The sequence below is a fragment of the Typopeltis vanoorti genome, chromosome 6, assembly GCF_054136105.1.
Source record: "Typopeltis vanoorti isolate ZY-2024b chromosome 6, IOZ_Tvanoo_1.0, whole genome shotgun sequence".
Lineage (NCBI taxonomy): Eukaryota > Metazoa > Arthropoda > Arachnida > Uropygi > Thelyphonidae > Typopeltis > Typopeltis vanoorti.
The window spans coordinates 112,238,052-112,252,790 of NC_143554.1; positions in this window are offsets into that span (position 1 = coordinate 112,238,052).

The window sequence follows — 14,739 nt, forward strand, 5'->3', positions numbered from 1 at the left end:
ACGCATTTCATCCTATGATCAAGTTTACCCTAGAAGTAGAATCAAATAAGTAGTTAGCCTTTTTAGATCTTCTAATTCTTTGCCAACCAGATGGTAACCTACATTTCTCAGTTTATAGAAAGAAGACTCATACAGGCCATTATATCCATGCAGAATCTCATCACCATCCCAGTCAAAAGGAAGGAACTATTAAAACACTGGTTCATCGGGCTCACTCCTTTTGTTCTACAGACGATCTTTTACAGAAAGAACTACAATAAATAACTTCTTCCTTTCTATCTAATGGTTATAAGAATTGCTTCATTAAAAGATCTTTGAGTAGTTTTAATGTCTTCCTCTTCAAACACAGAGGAAATAACGCGCATTACTATCCCTTATGTACAAGGCATCAGTGAACGTATAGCAAAAGTTTTAAAACCACTGAATATTTTTGTTGCCTTTCGATCGTTTAGAAAAATCTCCACCTTTCTCACTTCTCCTAAGGACAAGCTTCCACATCTTAATCATCCAGGTGTCTACCAGATTCCGTGCTCTTGTGGATTATCTTATTTCGGACAAACGGGAAGATCCGCCTCTATTCGGCTAGAAGAACACCAATCTTATATTGAATACTTTAAACCTGAAAAGTCTGGACTTTCTGAACATGCCATCTTCACTAGACACAGAGTTCATTGGAGAAAGACAAGAGTTCTTCACAAAAGTCAGTTTCTCATGGAGAACGCCTTTATAAAGAAACATGTGAAACTCTACTTCATTCTCCTAACTTAAACAGATCCAACGGCTTACATCTATCCCCGTTATGGGAGATAGTACTTTACAAATCAGCTAATCTTTCCTAACTTTTTATTGTATTAATTTTTTTTTTTTTTAGGAAAGTTATTGACCTTTTTAGTTATCTTACACCGGCTACTTAGGTGGCACTTTTTGGAATTGTCAGTTAGTGTTTAATTTTGAGCTTAATGTACTGAAGATGCCTGTGACACACAGGCGAAAATTATACTAATAAATAATATTTCTACGTGAGCTTTTTCCGTTATTTATTGTGTACTGACACTTATTTGTGTCTATGGTCCCATAGAAGGTTCTACTAAGGTAGAAGTGGAGGAATTTTTTGAGGCTTTAGAGAAAGCAACTGACACAATGAAAAAGGAAAAGTTGATCCTTGTTGGGGATCTAAATAACAGAATAGGAAATAATTGTCAGACATGCAAAAAAATATATTGGGAAAATTTGGAGAAAAGAGCAAAGCTAATAATAATGGCAAATACCTGTTGGATTTCTGCTCGGGGACATGGACTGTATTATTACTAATACAATGTTCCAACATAAAAATGTGCACAAATTGACATGGAGAGAAGAGGCAAGGAATAAGAAAAGTCTCATTGACTATGTTATTCTTGATAGTGATGTTTTCTCCCTGGTGCAGGACACCAGAGTATACAGAGGATTTGAAATTGGAAGTGATTGCCATTTAGTCTTGAGCAGGATAAAATTGAATTTCATATCGAATAGAAGAACCTGTAAGAAAGTTTTAAAGTAAATAAAAGTTGAACAGCTCTCAGATGTGAACTGTAGACTAAAATACACAAACATGATTGAAGAAAAAATGAAAGAGTTTGAGAACAGCAACCAAACCTTGGGAATTCAATGGCAAGCCCTGAAGAAAACACTGATTGATTCAGCCAGAGAGGCATGTGGTGAGGTTGTCTATAAGGATAGAAAAATCAGAACTCCATGTGGACACAGGAAGTTAAAGAGGCGTCATGGGAGGACTTTGGTAAGAACATAGAAAATAAATATCAAGAAGGTGGCAAGATATTTTGGAGGTTGTTGAAGAAGCTCAGAAATGTAGGAAAGAGTTCTGTAAAAGGAATTAGAGATGATAAAGGTGACATGAAAACAGGAGTAAAAGATATCCTTGAAGTATGGAGTAATTACTTCGAAAAATTGCTAAATGAAACAAGCAGTGATGACAGCACAGTGGTAAAAAACACTGACCAGTCAGGAATACATAGCCATACTTGAAGTAGAAAAAGCCTGAAATGTGGAAAGGCAAGAAGTTGATAATGTTTGACCAGAAATGATCAGGTGTGGAGGTATAAAAGTCTTACTGTGGCTGCACTGCATAGTTCAGAAGGACGAATTCCAGATGATTGGAGTAGAGCTCTCATAGTACTCATATATAAAAAGGGTAATAAAACTGAATGTGAGAATTACAGAGGTATTTGAAGTACTATTGTGTATAATGTGTTTGATCAAGTGTTGAATAAGTTAGTATACTTAAATTTTTCTTTTCTTATGTCTGCTGTTGATTTTTCATGTCCAAATATATCCAATCTTGCAGTTTTGAAAGACCTTACACATTTTTCTTGTGATTGAAAAGAAAAGTTTTATTGAATTGCATATGTTTAAATTTAAGTAAAAATCTGTTGACATTTAGTAGAATATGTGGTTTTGCAGTGTGTAAGGGGGGGGGGGGGTCTGAGTGCCTAGCAAAATTCTTACATCATCTTATATTATGAAAAACCAGATCTTTCCTATATTGTTTTATGTTATGAAAGTGGTGTATTTTTAATTTATTGGCATTTGCACTTACCATTTGGGCAAGATAAAATTCCCTAATGCAGTATCTAGAGGTGGATGATGGGGATAATATTGCTCTAAGTTATGAGTGTTTTAACAACCGAGTCTGCCTGAGGGGAAAAAACAAATGGAATTAGGTCCCAAGTTAATGCCAATTTATTATGTAATTGGGATTTAATCGCAGTGTTTTTCTTCTTCCCACTTATTTCTCAATCATTGGAGAACATGTAGCCATGCTATCTATAAGTTTGACTACAAACACTGTTTTTTTAATCTGCATCATAAAGTGAAAAAAGTCTACATTTTCTAACCGATTGATAATAAATAAAAGTTTTGCTGAGGGAAGGAAAATGCTACGCTACAGTCTACTCTATATTCTTAGTCTTTATAATGTGAAACTTCAGCATCACATTGCACTTAAGATTATCTTATAGGGATAGTCTTGATCTTGTTTATGTTATTATTTTAGTTTGATTAAATATTTTTTCTTGGCATAAAATTCAAGTATAATTATTTGGTATAGTTAAATTGTAAGACCACAAACAGAATATATTTATAAATAACATGGTAATGTGCTTAGAATATATTGACACTTCAAATATAAAGTTCTTTGCTAATCAGTTCTTTAAAAAAAATTATCTGTCAATGTTTATATCTGAAAGAATACCAAAATGCTGTTTGTGCGATAGAATAATTTTTCAGCAGTATTTGTCTCAGTACTTTAGTCACTATGATAGCAACCGAGTTTATATGACATTTGATTTTTCAGTATGACAAAGTGAAGAAAATATGAAGATTTGAATAAATATAAATCGGATTTTATTCCACTTGAGAACTTTCTTCTCTAGATTTAATTTTGATTCCAGATGAGATTTCAGATTCCATTTCTAATAAAGTACATACAGAAAATCACAAAATAAAGACATGACAGCGTCATCCATTTGCAGTTAGTACCATCTCGCAAATGAATATAGTATAAACTTGCATGTGATCATGGACTAGGGAAAGGATAAGTGCTAGCCGATCTCATATCAAAACCTTCTGTATTATATTCTTTATTATACCACTCTAGTCATGAACTGCATGTATTTAGAATGTTAAAATGTATTCTAAATACAGAGAAATCACATCTAGTCAGTGGGGACCAGGTACGATTTCATGCATTTTAAGGAAGTGAAAGTACCACTGACCTGGATGTTTAATTAAAACTGTGAAAATGAGAGTTCCTGAGAAGTGCAAAGATGGTGAGATAGTGCCATTGCATATAAGGTTTAATTCCATATATGTGGTAGATTTGCAATATTCTGTTAATGAGACGTGATATTTATAAAAAAAAATCAGTTTACGGTTATATAAATCAGCAAGGTTTTGGTAGACTCATTAATTGCCTGGTCATTACTGATATGAACATAAGTTTATATCACATAACAGTTCAGAAGAAAATCAAAATAACTTTCTCAAATTTGCTTAAGTATTGGCAGAACCATTAGATAAAGTGTGTTGCAGTTGTAGGCTAGAGATTCAAGTAGGAATGTGATATCATGAGCGGCATAGTTGCAGATAATCTGAAGCTAGTTCTGTGTTCCAATTGCATTTGTTTTTCTGTGAATTAGATTAGTGAGATGGAAAAACAGTCATAATTATGTGAATTCACTAGACCATTTTTATGCAACAGCTACCAAACATGTCAATGTCAAAGGTACCCAATGAAGTCCGTATTTTGTTAGTTTAAGAATTAAAAAAGAAAAGGTTGAGGGCATTGCATGAAATGTTTCATACTATATACATATAAATCTGACAAATGCGAGGAGAGGAGCATGTCATTTCCACGGTCTGACACGAACCATCAGTCATCTTTAAGACTAGTATTTCTGTCTTAGAAGTTGAGGTTATTTTGAGAAAAGAGTAAATATATATTTGTAAAATAGAGTATTCAAACAGCCTGAAACATAGCCAATCACACAGGGATCCTCCTGTACCTCTTCTATCAACTTTCGATCCAGAATCAATCCATCCATTCATGAACAATACCTGCTTTTTTTTTTTTTTAATGTGAATTCTATCCATGAAAGGTTCTGGATTCCTCAATAAGTTAAAAGAATGCTAAACTTATAATGTCCTCTCCTGATTTACGCTCACGTGTAGACCTACACCTTTTACGATGTACGCATTCAGAACAGAAATCCTACAGAATAGGTTGCTTGCTCCTTATTCCTGGAGGTATCCTATGTCTGTAGAAGCGTGTGTTCAGGGCCGGTTTGCCTGCTTGCAGGAGAAAAAACCCTAGACAAACTGGGGAGATAAGCCCTGCAATCCACGGCTAACTTGGCTATGTCTGAGAAAGATCCTAAGCTCCTCACGTCAGTGACGAGAAACGAACCCAGGGCACTCCTTTCCCAGGTATATGGTTGTGGAGCTCATAACTGCTCAGCTTATTATAATGTATAATGGCTAAAACTATAAAATGCAATATTCTATGCTTAGGAAGTATTTAAAACAGCCTTATGATAACAGAATTCTCTCAAATTTATTCTCAATAGTAATAAATATAATAAATATTAATATAAATATGAAATAGGAATCGCATATTCCTGCCTAACATAACATCCCAGAATGTTCTGTGATGTGTTATATATTAGCTTTAATATATTACTGTTTATATATTAACTTTAATATATTAATATGCTACTGAAACTAGCACAAAGACATCCCTGTTCAAAGCAGTTTTACTGCTGTTAACAATTATGGTTGGGATTATCAATAGTACAGAGTCAGAGAGAGCTACAGGATATGAATCCAAACTAGTCCTACAAACTTTACCCTAGAATTTTAAACTGTCATGCACTAGCACAAATGGATCTTCCAATTCATCTTTTGGGCCAGTGATGCACAATATATATAGCCTCCCCTAGTCAGGTCTCATCCCTACCTGCTCGAGGCAGCCCTTTTTTTTATCCGACTCCCTCTTCCAAAAGTTTTTTTTTTTTGTATAGTACGTTCTTACTGTGTATGGACTAAGAAATTTGTGTATATTTTTAATTAATTTTATATATTTTTTGTATTTGTTTATTTTTTATATAGTCTAGAACCCAAACATGGAACCTTTTCAAGTAACTTCAGGCTCATTTCCACCAAAAGGACTCTGGCACTATCAGCTAACCATATCACTGTTAGATGATATCTTCCTTGTTGCAGGAAATGCCAACTAGATGGTAGATGACCTTCATTGCATGGAACACCACCTTACTAACTGCAGGTGTCCAGTTACTGAAGTGACTGATGTTATGTTTGGCCCCCAGGGCAGGGGATTCTGATATTCCACTACATGGCCTTCCATGTAGTGAAAGGACACTGTCAAGGCAACATTACTATTACTGAATATGCTTTGTGGAGCAACACATCTAAGATTCTACCTCTTATTGCATATGTTCCTCTGCTCTTCTCTTCATCTTTTAAACACTTTTATCCCAATAAACTAAGATAGTGTTACTGCAGTTAAAATAAAAATACAAACATCCCTAAAAAATCCAAAAAAAATTTTTTAATTAAAAAAAAACTTCTAATATTCACTTCTGGCATAAAAATATTAGGTGCATAATCACCTGCTAATGAAAGGCCTGTGAGAATAGCATTTACATGTGTAGGACTAGGCTCCCCAAAGAGACTAAATTGTAGTCACTGACTAAAAGAACTTTTTTCCAATCCTTTGACCAGTTCCCATGTTTAAAATTTATCACCTGCATGCCCAAACTTTGATCTGCTTTTGACTCAACCTAAATTATGCCACAACAACCATTTCTGCTGCATGTTTGGTTATTATCTCATATTTTATTTTATTTCTGTTATTTCTCTTTGCTGTTTCTTTTTATTAACATCATTCTCTGTGGCATTACACCCTCTGTCCAAAAAAGAAACTCAACTTTTCGAAAGTAGAAGAAATTAGTAGCGCCACCTGTTGTATCTTTTTGTTGTCCTAAAGCGGCAACCTTCATTAGTGTTGTGTCAACTGTTTATGACATTTGTTTCATTAGAAGCCGAGTTAGAGTGACTGTGTTTTGACGAACGGTCGGAAAATGAGTTTCAAACAGCTGCGATTGACTTTTGTGTTAAACTTGGAAAAGTTTTACCGAAACGCATCAAATGCTTCGAGAAGCATACTGTGATGAATGCTTATCCCGTACTCAAGTTTACGAGTGGTTTAAGCGATTTCAAGGTGGTCGTGTGACGCTTGAGGACGACGAAAAGACGGTTTGTCCAAAAACTGGACTCAGCTAGGTTAACATCCAAAAAGTGCGTGATTTCATCAAAGAAAACCCGAAATCGTCAGTAAAATTGAAGAATTGGAGATTCCAAAATCAACTGCACAACATTTTGACCGAGAGTTTGGGCCTTCGTAAATTGAATTCGCAATTTGTTCCCCACAAGTTGACTGACGACCAAAAAATGTATCGAATTGAACACTGCTAATGAAAGGCCTGTGAAATAAAAAGGACCTCATTAAAAACCGCCCGTAAGGACTCAAACTTTTTTCAAACGATCGTTACTGGTGACGAAACGTGCTGTTTTGAGTATGAGCCGAAACAGAGTGCTGAGTGGAGACCACCAGAAGAGGAGCATCAAAAGTAGCTTGGAGAAGTCAAAAAAATGCTGATTTGTTTCTACGATTCCAAGGGCATTATCCACAAAGAATTCGTTCCGCCTGGCCGAACGGTCAATGGTGAATTTTATCTCGAAGTTTTGAAGCGATTGATAGCGAGTATTCGTCTCGTACGGCATGAATATCGTGATGCAGGCAGCTGGTCACTTTTGCACGATAATGCACCATCTCATTGTTCGAATATTGTGAGAGTTTTTTTAGCAAAAACCAAGTTTGTATGTTGGATCACTTGCCGTATTCACCTTATTTAGCATCCAGTGACTTTTTCTTTTCCCCCGACTTCATTCGCCGATTCGACCTTCAACAGTATCCCAAAAACAGATATAAAAAACTAATTTAACAGATTAATTGACCGTGCCAAACGCTGTATGGAAGCTGAGGGAGAGTATATTGATTGAAATAAATTGTTTGAATAATTAAATTATAATTGGCATGTGCTTTATTTTCTATCAAACGTTCGGTTTCTTTTTGGACAGAGGGTGTACTTTGTTTTGGCATAATTTATTTACCACCTACACACCCAAACTTGATCTGTTTTTGACTGAATCTGAAATTACTTCCACAACCCATCTTAACTGTCCAAACTATGTTTGATTCCTTCTGCCACAAGGGTGACTTGTTCTCTTCTGCAATCTGATATTTGTTATGGCTTCTCTTGCATTTCTGAAAATCCTAATAATGAAGTTAATTTTGAATTTCTACAAATCCAGTTGGCTCCTTTTCCCCATTTCAATGACCAACCTGGAAGAGATGCTGAGCTATTTCCTACAAGCAATGACATAAAACAAGTTATTCATCTACTAATCAAGAATACCTTACAATTCTCCACACTTGCCAGCACTGTATCTTTTCTTAACCAATTTTTCCAAGCATGCTGTTGAGGTGGCTTTTCCTCTTTGTAATTCAGATCATAATCTCATACAAATTTAATCTCTAGTGGGATGTCTTACCTTTAGCCATTCACAACCTTATACCCTTTGGTGCTGCAGCAAGGGGAAAATCAATTTTTTTTACTCCTTTCCATTGGCAGACTGCTGTTTTTTGTTCAGATCGTGATAATTCTTGTGATCATGAAGACAGAAATTATCCTTGTTATAGGAAAAGGAGGAACCATCCTGAGTTGATTGAGATATAAACTCCAGTTTCACATACAACCTACAAAGGCATGAAACACTTGCAAAACTAACATTAATTAATAGCTTTAATTCTGACAAAGTGAATAAGAAAAACTGAACACCTGCATCAATACCAGTCATGCCTTTGTGTCCCTTCCCCTTGCAAAAGCTGTTGAGCATATAATTTTAACCATATAGATTCATGCCCAAGTGTTATTAATAATAATGTTATCTATTATCCTTCTAATTTAACTACTGCATAAATTGTCAAGGCAAATCAGCTTCACATTTACCTGGAATATTGCATCGTAATATCTCCTGTAACCTGCCAGAAAGTCAACAGAAGTATTCAGTAACTTGGATAACAAAAAGATTTCTGGTCCTAATGGGATCTCAACATTGGTGCTCAAGAGATATGCACCTAAATTAACACCCCCATTGTCACCTCCATACTATATTATACTCAGCTGGCATCAACCCCGTGCAATCAAGCCCATATGCAGCTGATTCCAGAAAGTGATGTGTTTATCATTGAAATGTTGAGCTCAGTGTTTTCTAAAGTAATGGAAAATTTCATCAATAGTAAACTTTTACAACACCTAGAGAACTATTATCAGTGACCTCGAATATGGATTTCTTTAATCAAGATCCACAGTAAATCTCGTCTACATCCAACCTCTGGACACATACCACAGAAAAGGTTGGCGAAACCTGCACTGTTGCATTTGATATTTCCAAGGCATATGAAAGGGTTTGGCATAAAGGGCTTCTGTTCTAAACAAATTGTCATCATATGGTCTGCATTCCACTTTTTGAAAATGACCTGCCCGGGTTTGTCTTGGATCATTCACTACATGTGATAATGGGATGGGGGCTTTCTCTCTTCAGACTTTCTGACTAATACAAGTGTTCTTCATGGCTCCGTAATTTCACCCCTCTCATGTAAGTGACCTCCTCTCGCTCACCTCAAATCTGATCCACAGTTTTACTGGTGATAGCACTTTCCATTCATCCTGCTCACAAAAGCCTTGCAGTGTACAAACATCTCAAGCTTCAAGATAATAATTATTATTATTAAGATATACTGAGAGTCAGGGACTGATAGAGGGAGGCCACATTTTACCTCTATTAGCTGTCATACCTGTTCTTGAATTCCTTCACACTACCAATGGTGGCAATCCATTCCAATCATGCACCACTCAATGAGAGAAAGATCATAGAGTGGCGCATAATTGAAATGGATCCCCTTCTTAATAACATTCATTCTCAATTCCCAAAAATGCCTTCTTATCCCCCCCACCCTCCATAAAATGAAAAATTCAATCTACTGACCATATTTTATCTTCATAATCAGTATTTCACAATCCTGATATCATTTTTAACTCTCTAGTTTGCACTTTCTCTAATATATATATATCAGAATCACCATTGAAACAAGGAAAAGAAACCCTCACGCAATAGTCCAAGTGAGGTCTTATCAAGGCCTTGTCACGAGGCAAAATTACTACCTTATCTTTACATGTCAACATTTTCGTTTCAGCATTGCAATTATCTTCTGAGTGGTATTTGCAGACTTTCCTATTTGACCCTTGAACTTCAACTTTCCATCGACTAAAACTCCAAGATCGCTAGCCTTATCAATTTCTTCTAGCATAATCCCACTGTATAGTAATATGATATTGGATATCATTACACCAAAGTGCATGACTGCATTCACTAACATTGAACTGACAGCCATTTTGACGTGCCCACAATTTTTTTTTATTCAAATCATTCTACAAGTATTTAAATCAGCCACATTCTTGATTACCCTGCCTATCTTTGCACCAGCAGCAAATAATTGTATGTTGCCTGTCAAATCCTTCCCAATGTCATTAATGTATAGATTGTATAACAATGGACCAGACTGATCCTTGCAGTGCACCACTAGTGGTGGTGGTGATGAGGTGGTGCACCGCACCACTAATTATTACCTTAAATCTTGCAGACTTACATCCCCATATACCACTTTTTGATATCTGTCAGTCAGCCATCCTCTTATCCAAACTATTTTATAATCTAATCCCATATTTTCCAATTTATGCAACAGGCTTTCATGCTGTATTCTGTCAAAAGCCTTAGCAAAGTCCAAATGTATCATGTCATATCCATTCCCTTTGTCTAGCTCAACTACAACATTATTATAGAATGTGAGCAAGTTGCTAAAACATAACCATCCCTTAGTAAACCCATGCTGCTCATTGCGAAGTATAGTTTTTCTACCAGCCCATTTCTGTATGTGAGCCGTGACCAACATTTCCAAAATCTTCACCACCACTTCAGAGATACTGATAGGTTGATAATTAGATACACCAGTCTTTGCACCACCTTTGTGAATTGAGATTACCATACATTCTTTCCACTCCTGTGGAATCTTCCCTGTTCTGGGATTCATATTATATATCCTGATCAGAGGAAGCTAGTTATACTGAACACTCTTCTAGCATCCATGTTAATATCCCATCATTCCTTATTGCTGAATTATTATTCAGTTTGTGCAACAGTACTAGTGCACAGAAAGGCTACTGAATTATGAACTTTTATTTAATACTGTGTTGGACCTCCATTTGAGCCTGAATTACAACATATATGTGGTTTGGCATAGACTTCATAAGGCGATGGACTACATATACGTCTACAGCATACCAAGCAATCACCAGTTAGTCAATTCATTGGCTCAGAATTGATGGAAGACTTTTCTCCCAGATGATGATATGTTTTTCACTGAAGCACTGCTAAACAATTCGATGGACAGTAAGCATTTTCGTCTATGAAACAACCATCACCTGCTGGATAAAAAGTAAACATTGTAGCATGGACTAATTTTCTTGAAACCTTTCTTGGGATTTAGTGTAAGCAGTAAAGGAACTGAGATGAATGCCAATTACAGAATACCGTGCTCATCCCTGACGTGCATTAACTCACGTTTTAAAAACAATAAAGGCTTAGGCAGAGAACGGGAACTCAAAGCAAAACGGGAAATGAATATTCCATACCAGCAAGAATTACCTTAGCGACACGTTCAGTGCATATGAAAGCCAAAAACAATAATTCAGCATTCACACAACCATTCTCATCCACGAGTTGTCTGGTACTATAAGAATTGCAGGTGGAATAATCGTCGTGACATCTATGCTTTATTCCGTTAGCTGAATTATTGTTTTTGGCTTTCATATGCACTGAACGTGTCGCTAAGGTAATTGTTGCTGGTATGGAATATTCATTTCCCGTTTTGCTTTGAGTTCCAGTTCTCTATCTAAGCCTTTATTCTTTAAAACATAGAACCCACATTATTTCAGACATTAAATATATTGTGTTAGGGTTAGGAACCACGAGATGGCGGCACTTCTTGAGCCGTCTCTCTTCACTGCATGCCGCTTAGTTAGTGATAGCCTTATGCCAGCTATCTCTGATTGCCTGCCAGTGGAGATTGTGCTGCCCACTCAGTCTCCAAAAGTTAGATAGGGCTAAACGTCCTTGCCTACTCCCTATATCCGGGAATAAAAAGGCGTTAGCTGATTTTTTTTTTTTAAACCATCATTAAATCAATATGTGCTGATTTTCACTGACATATGCTATTCTGATCACCAAATATATTTATATTATTATAAATACTTACGAGTGAATGCAGACTTTTTCTCCTGTGTGCCGGTAATTTTACCCCCTCCTTTTGTACATCCTGAAGATCTTTGCAGGCTTCAGGTGGATGACTCACTATCTGTTCCGTCACAAGCACCTTCAATAAGAGATTTCTTAATACCAAAATTAAACAAAGTGCCTTGTCTCTTATTCATATTAGAATTTAAATCTGCATTCCTATTACTTTTAATAAAACTACGGCCTCCAGTTTCAGAACAAGCACTTACCCACTGCAATACGAACTTGCAAAGAAAGTATTCCGTATTAATAGATTTGAGAACCGGATACAGACTACCTTGATCTTCAATTTCAGTGGCAATATTTTCTTATACTTCCTTGCTGATTGATCACTAACATTTGCAACACAGATGTTATTTCGTTTTGTTTTGAGAACACGCAGCCCATTGTTGTAATCGGTTTGCAGGCAAATTTTATGATCATCATAAACAGCGGTATTCTCTTTCACGACTGTTGAAAGATTTCGATTTGTGAAAATTAATGATAAATCATGAATATTTCCATGTTTAAAAATATGCCGCTTGGTCACTGACATTTGCTATACAGATGTCATTTCCTTCAGTTTTGAGAACAGAGGATATGCCACCCATTATTATAATCACTTGCAGGCAATTTTTATGATCGGCCATAAACAGCGGTATTCCCTTTCCCAAATGTTGAAAGGTTTCGATGTGTGAAAATTAACGATATACAGATGTTATTAGGCGTTCTGGGTCTCAGCTTTTCGACATATTCACGAATATTATTCTCCTCAGAATATTTCTACTATAAAATATTTATTCATGAAAAATACTTAGAAAACTAAAATGACAAATTCCAGAACTTCTCGCGAAACACCTATTCACCTTCCGCGGAATACAGTTTGAGAAACCCTGGTAAAGGAGATGAGCACCAGATTGTGATATGATTTACCTAGAGAGCAAACAACATTCACCGTGTACTTGCAGTTAGTGTGGAAGAATCAAGGGTGTTTTTGGAGAGTAGCGCTTGTTTGGTATTCTGATAAGCACATGACATGACATGACATGAATGATTTGTCTAAGATCCTTGGTAATAGCAAATATCTCAGTATCTCTACCCACTTGATAAGTGTTGATGTAGGAGGGAAGTCAATTAGTGTTGTGAACATCTCCAAGGACGATAACTTCACCAATGGACTGAAGAAAATCAATATTTCAGGAAATAAATTTAAAAAATTCAAAATTGGTGGTGGCAGTAGGAGAGTGATAGTGAGCAAACGAATTTGATAGAATAGGCAAAAAAATTTAGCCAAAGAAGATCAAAATCAGAAAATTCCAAGTTGGATATTCTCTGGCATGTTATTACATAGTATATAAGAGTGACACATGAAACAAAGTCCATTTTTGATATGAAAGGAGTCAAAGAAGTGGAGATGAGTTGTCCTTGAGGAGATTGAATTTTGAGTTTCTGTTAGGAAAAGTAGATGACGTTTTGCTGACTGGAAATAGAAATAGACGCTGTTGAGAGTGGAACTTTAACAAGAGACAATTGCGAAGTTCATTTGTAATTCTCTGTGAGGTTTTCTATTGACGGCAAGCGTCATCACGCATGTTTCCAGCTAAACAACGTAATCGATGCAGACTAAGTTACAGTGGCTTCAAAGGTCTATATTTCTTAGATGAAATCTGAAGAAATTTCTAAGTTCATAATGAAAATATGAAAACCTTCACTGAAGAAAGAAACAAACGTTCCTTGTCAAAATACTTTACTGTATGTCATGTGCAAAGCTTTTAAGCCTTCCTCTCAATCACAAATATTTTGCATATATACTCGAACATTCGAAGGAAACAACTATTTAAACAAATAGCAAAATAAAAGGCATGGCTTGTCAGATAGTATTTCAAGTTATGGAAATAAAAACACAAATATTTAAAATTAAGTGATATTTTTATTATATTCGACATATTATATTTATCGACAAGAACCCAGTGTAAGAACTTAAACCTCTTATGCCCTTTTTTTTTAAACCTTATTAGATATGTGATCATCCTACTTTTAGAATCTGTAACTGCTTTGTTTTCTTTAGATAAAGGACCATTCATAGAACATTATTACAAAAGCACTTATGGAAGATGAATAGCTAAACCAATCATGAAGACTCATTCAACATTAGACAATCTTTCAGTATATGCTCGAACACCTAGGAAAGAATACTATGATCTAAAAAAGTACTGTTTAATAAGTGCTTAATACCAGATCCAGCCACCATGAGTTGTCTTCAGAAATTCTTCAGGATTCTCTTAATTATGTTGAAACCATTTGAAATCAACTTTGGACTAGCTAAGAGTGATGTTAAAAATTATTATCTTCGATTATTATTATAATTATTATTACAGGGCCTAATTTACGCATAAGCCGGACAAGTTACAGCTTCGGGCCTCACATGACATGGACCCCCACCTAAGTATAGATAAGCAAAAGTTTACTCAGTAGCTGGGTCTCTTAAGAGTTAGAGCTTAGGATCCACAGTAACCTTAAATCCTACTCTGGGTAGCCATGTACCACACTTATGGGTCTACACTGAACTGTTTATGGTCACATCTAGGCAATTTGTGTTTATCCACATTAATATAAATTATACAGAAGGATCACAATTCTTAAATTATGTAATTACCAGTTTTCAGATCCACACTTCCTACCTACTTAAAATTATGAATTTTCAATTAT